Below are 6,141 nucleotides of genomic sequence, written 5' to 3'. Positions count from 1 at the left end.
AGTGTCGTATAGTCAAAGTGGGGTGATATGCCACCATTATGCTCAGTTAGTTTCATTATCTAACCTCTGACCTGCTCATTTGCATAACAACAGTGCCTGGTGGCTCGAGAACGCAAATCTTGAAATAGTTTCCAAAGTGCAAGCGTTGAATAATTTTGAAAAAAAAAAAGTTATCATCTCCGCGTAAACTTCAAAAACGCAAATCTGTGAAAATGCTGACGGCGTGCACGTGCAGCTTTTATTAAAGGGGTTATCCAGAATCGTAATCCAACAAGCAGAGGGTCAAGTAGTGATGTGACATTAGAACCGAGGCATCGGAGCTTGTGTCGAGAAAAACTGGGCGTACCAGATGAAGCCGCGATTCGAGGCTTGTGTTGTTAACGTGAAAATCACGTGACTAATGACAAACGAGGCCTCGGTTTGTGTGGATACGTCATCGGTTTGGTCTGAGTGTCGCTTCCGGATAAAAGGGGGTTCGAAACTCGCGCCACCTTGTGGGTGTTGTCAGGAGTAGTAGAAGCAGTTGTAGTAGTGTCAGAGAGAGAGAACTCCCATTGTCATTGTCGTTATTGTGTCATTTGTTAGGGTTGTATATTATTACATCATATCAGGTTAGAATAGTTATAGTATATTGTTATTATTAATCAGATACAAATAATACAATTATTTGGATTGCTTTGGATTTTTGGATCTGGACTGGACTGCTTTTTGATTTGGATTGTCCTTTTTGATTTGTTAGCTTTTTGTGACCTCTTCCTTTTTTTAGAGTCCAGGCGGACTGTGTGATCTCGTCATACGTTTTGTTCTCACCTCTCCTCTCACTACAGAGGAAACTGCATTCATGGCCATATTTAGAGTTTCACTAGAAGTGACACAATGTGGTCACTGTGATAATGAAAAGCAAAGAAGATCTCATATTATAAAACCTTCAGACATGAGGATGAAACTTCCGTATTCTATTGCTCTGTTAATTATTACTGAAAAGTTCTTAGTGTTTGTTTTATTACCAAATTGCTATTGATTAGTCAAGATTTATCAAATGCACAATCAATTATTTTCTTGGTTCTTTAGTATCCGGACATCATCAGTCTTTTAAACAAGTTATGTAAAAATAGTTAAAAAGAGAAATTTTCTAAAATTAACCTAATTAAACTGTTCCTTGCACATACTGTAGCTCCTCTGGAAGCTTCCTCACTCCACGTTCCTCACAGTGCATTAAATATGCTCATAAGTTTGAAAACATTATAATGACTGAGTTTCACCTGTTTAACTTTTATCACTTTAGTCTAATGTTGTCTCTGATGTTGCCATGTTTAAATTTTGCCTCTGCTATCGGCACTGGCTGAAGTGTCATCATATCCTGTGTTAAATATAACGTGTTGACTACATAAAAACCCAACGCTGGTTTTATTCAGTCCATTCGTCACTGGTCATGAGTGTTGGTGAAACGGGTAAGAGCATCATTTACTAATCGATCTTTAGATTCAAAAGTGCATCTGTTAATGCTGTCAGTCATTTGGTTGCTGTTGATCTGAAGAGCTTCAACACCATTCGTGATTCAATGAAAACTGATGATTATTTCTATAGATGAAGCCCATATAACACATGATTCCTGACATGAGAAATATATTCTGTTCATCTAATGATCAGTTCATTTACACACACTGATGTTGAGCATTAATAATCTTCAGATGTGCAAAGATCTTACTAACACTAAGAGCTGTTTAGGGTGATGAACATACATTGTTTATGAGCATATAAGTGATGTTTAATGCTGTATTATAGATATATGTTATGCTGATGTGGGTCAGAATGGCTCCTCCTCTTCCTCTGATCTTCTTTCTGCTCATGATTCACGGTGAGTCTCTCTTACATTTCAACTTCTGAGGCGCTAAAGCAACTAGTTTCTGCTCGATTTTTCCTTTCATTCTGATGTTTATAGTGAAGTTTTTTTTTTTTATGATTAATGTGCAGTTTACTTTTGAAGCATGAAGTTTGGGTGAGGCATGTCAATGGGCTTGTCTATTTTATAAATATCCAGTAGTTTTTAGTTACGTCACAAACTGGTTCAGGTGGTTCAGGGGAGGGACTTTCTCACTCATTAGAGCATTTGATTGGACAAGCATCTGTCTATCGCCAGATCATGATTATTTTTGACTCATTTTCTCAGAAGACAATGTGGAGATATTGTTGAGGTTTGTGTGTCAAAGGATTTTATTAGCAGAAGATCTCAGAGCTGATAGACATGAACTAAAAGCCATAAAACTCACATTTTAATATCAGTTTTTAAATCATATTTAAATTATAATGTCTTTGATTATTTGATAGTGCAGCATGACTTCCTTTGCAATGGTTTCACACGAACTCTGAGTTTATTTCTGCATCATCCTCCATCAAAGCTGATGAAGTAATTCACACTGAGATCAATTTATTTTTATCTCTCAGTCAAAAGATCCTGAGAAGATTAGCTTCAAATATTTACGGTGTGACAAGGTGCTGTTTTCAAGTAGAAAGAAACCCCATAATGTATGTTATGTTTCCTGAGTTTTTATTCATTTCAATTCACATTTATTTGTAAAGCGCTTTTCATAATACACTTTGTTTCAAAGCAGCTTTTCAGAAAATGCATGTGTCTACATTACAGCTCAGAGTAATCTGTTAACAGAAGCGACTATGTCAAAGTAATGTTACATTTTTAAGAAATGAACAGTTCTAAGATAATACAAATCATGCAGTTAACAAACCCATGCATTCATTTATGCAAAAACAATAAGTATGCTAAAGCAATGATTACATGTTGTTTTCATAATGATTACAATACGGGAAATTTGGCAGTTGTGTGTGTTGATTTAGAGTTGGCGTCATCTGAAGTCCTTGCAGGAGTTGGCGTCATCTCTTCACAGGTGTTGGGTCATCTAATATCTGTGTAAGGCCTGGGACACAATCTTAACCGATTTTAAAACTGTGGGAGACCACAGACACAGACATTTTAGCATTGTCATCCTCCGAATGCACATACTAGAAGATTCGTCTGGACGGTGATACACAGCAAAATCCCCAGTGTTAAATTAACACTCCTCAGTGTTTATATGTGTCCACACTACATGGTGTTAAAAATTAACACTGAAGCAGTGTTGAAGTTAATGAGTTAATTAAGTTAACACTGAAGCAGTGTTGAAGTTAATGAGATAATTAAGTTAACACTGAAGCAGTGTTGAAGTTAATGCGATAATTAAGTGATTCATTAAGTGATGATTGGCCATTAGTGGTGACACCTGATGATAACAAGCAGACTCACTGAAGTAAAGAGAAACAAGAACAGAAAAGAGAAACACAAGAACTACTGACTTCGAGCCATTATTGCACTTATTATTTTACCAGTTTGACTTTATTTCTGTCATACATCTACACACGGTCTTATTTAGATTTAACAGAAGTTTAGATGGTAATGTTTTATGGAATGTTTCGTTTCATGTCACCATTATGGTGGTCAGTGTTTGCTTTAGTTGGGCTCTTGACACTTTATTATTTAACATTAGTATTTCTCTGGCTGCTCCGACTCTGTGTTTATAAAGCATATGTGTTGTGGCAAGAGAAACTATGATTTGGGCTGTGTTTCCTGAAAACATCGCAAGCCTAATTTGATCGTATAGACCATTTGTTGCAGTTGGTCTGCAATCAAGTTAAGTTTAAGATGCTTTTGGAAATTCAGCCCTGGTTATGTTTCAATGATGAAATTGCTAGTGGCCTGATTCAATAATGTCACCCAGCATTATAAACTGATTATCTAATTGTTTTATTAATTTTTCACTACAGTAGCTACTTCCAACAATGTTTTAAAGATCTGAAGGATTGAAAATCACACACAGACATCAAGAATCTACATATGAATCTCAACAATGGTGACAATCAAACAAATGCTTAATGTTGCAGTGCATGATGAGAGCCACCAATCAGAACGCATCAATGGCTGACATCATGCATTGCAGCATGAATAAATTATGCAGCTGAATTGTCCTGTAATTTTCATTGTTTTTTCTGTTGGCTTTTATTTTGCTATTGTTTTGTTCTGACTTTAGTAGCTTGTTTTGTGATGTTCAGAGTTGATCTGTTCGTCACTAGTTTGTTTATTGTCACCATTGTTGAGATTCATATGCTGATTCTTGATGTCTGTGTGTTTAAACACAATAACTTCTTTGCACAAAGTATTTTCAAAATTTTTGATATTGCTGTTGGATCTCAATCTGTAGAATCTCAGAGCTACAATAACCAATACTAAAACAAGACATCAAGCATATAGTCAAAGATTTAGACTCTGAATGACATCAGTGAATCAGGTCACTACATGATAATGTTTTTATCATCAAAACATATTGTGAGCAGGTCATGTTTTCTCTTGCAGTAACAAATGTGCTTTATAAGCACAGAGTTGTAGCAACCAGAGAAAACATATATTAAAAAATGAAAAGTGTCAAGAGCCCAACTACAGCAAACACTGACCACCAAAATGGTAACTTGAAAAGAAAAATTCCATAAAATATTACCGTCTAAATTTCTGTTGAATCTCAAGAACTTTTGTCGATATATGACAGAAATAAAGTCAAACTGGTAATAATAAGTGCAACAATGTGTAATGACTTGAAGTCAGTAGTTCTTGTGTTTCTCTTTTTTCTGTTATTGTTTTTTCTCTTTCCGTCAATGATTCTGCTTATTAACATCAGGTGTCACCACTAATGGCCAATCATCACTTAATTAATCACTTAATTATCTCATTAACTTCAACACTGCTTCAGTGTTAACTTAATTAACTCATTAACAACAGTGTTAACTTAATTAACTCATTAACTTCAACACTGCTTCAGTGTTAATTTTTAACACCCTGTAGTGTGGACACATATAAACACTGAGGAGTGTTAATTTAACACTGGGGATTTTGCTGTGTACCACACACCTCTCGACTGTAGTAACATTTTCACCGTGAGACGAGGTCTCATCTCAAGGAGACTAGTGTGATCAAACGTGACTTGAGAAGAAATACAAATGGAGGATGATCAGTGCATCAGCTAGTACTCCTGGCGTGAGTTTTGTTATAAGAACGTTTTCCAAATATTCAGTGTTGGTTCTGGGAACATAAAAAATGTCCAGTTTACTTGACGTTAGAGGGACATTTTTTTAAAAGGTATAATGTTGCTCAAACTTTCTTTTAACTTCATTTTGATTTAAAATTCAACATTATAGGAATGTTCCCAGGTTGCTCAGGGCATGAAAGTTGTGTTCACTTCAAGTTCAAGCGCGGATACGCTGTTGTCAATGAATGTCTGGACCGGCCGGTCTATTGTCAGACCACACGCTCCCGTCCAAAATACACCAGAGTTACCGACTGCCATGGGCGGATCTACAGGGGGGCAAGGGGGGGCAGGTGCCCCCCCACTCTAGAGCCTTGCCCCCCCCAGCTGCCCCCCTAACTTTGATGATCCAAAAACTTTACTTACAAAAACAACCCGCCACTATGTCTAATACATTTACCAAAAGTGAACAATTTAATTTTTAATTTTAAATGTATTTTTCGACCCTCCCCTCTGCCCCTCAAATACTATAGTTACGTCCCTGATTCAAACGTGCAGAGCGGCGTTCGCGCTCAGTCTAGCTCACACACAGCGAGTCTGCTGCGGTGCGGTGGCCCTGCAACTCGACTAGACTGAACTGCCCCGGACAGAGCCTCTGAAGGTGAAGTGAGTTTCCCCAGGTGTAGTTTAAACACACGTTTAACTTACAGTTACATTTGTAATGAATGTATTGTATGCTGAAGACGATTCAGCATCAGCAAAAACAGCGAGTCTATCACGTTAGCCAAAATCAGCGGTCAAAAATCGCTCCCTCGTGATTTGTAAGAGCACTCTTCCCTTTGATTAGCCTTATTTTGATTTAAGTAAAGACAAGAACAGCTTAATAAAAAAATATAAAATATTGATGGGCGGCGCTAGGGCTGGGTAGAGCCAGAGAGAGAAACAGAATGTTTTTATTAAAGCCCCGAATATTTTGTTAAATTGTCTTTCTCATAGAGCAAAACAATTAGTCAGAAAAACAAATGTGAATAAGATTACAGCGGCCGCGATTACCTAATCATGAACAGTGCATGTT

Source organism: Squalius cephalus, assembly GCF_949319135.1.
Source record: "Squalius cephalus genome assembly, chromosome: 2".
NCBI classification, from domain to species: domain Eukaryota; kingdom Metazoa; phylum Chordata; class Actinopteri; order Cypriniformes; family Leuciscidae; genus Squalius; species Squalius cephalus.
This window is presented reverse-complemented; position numbering follows the sequence as displayed.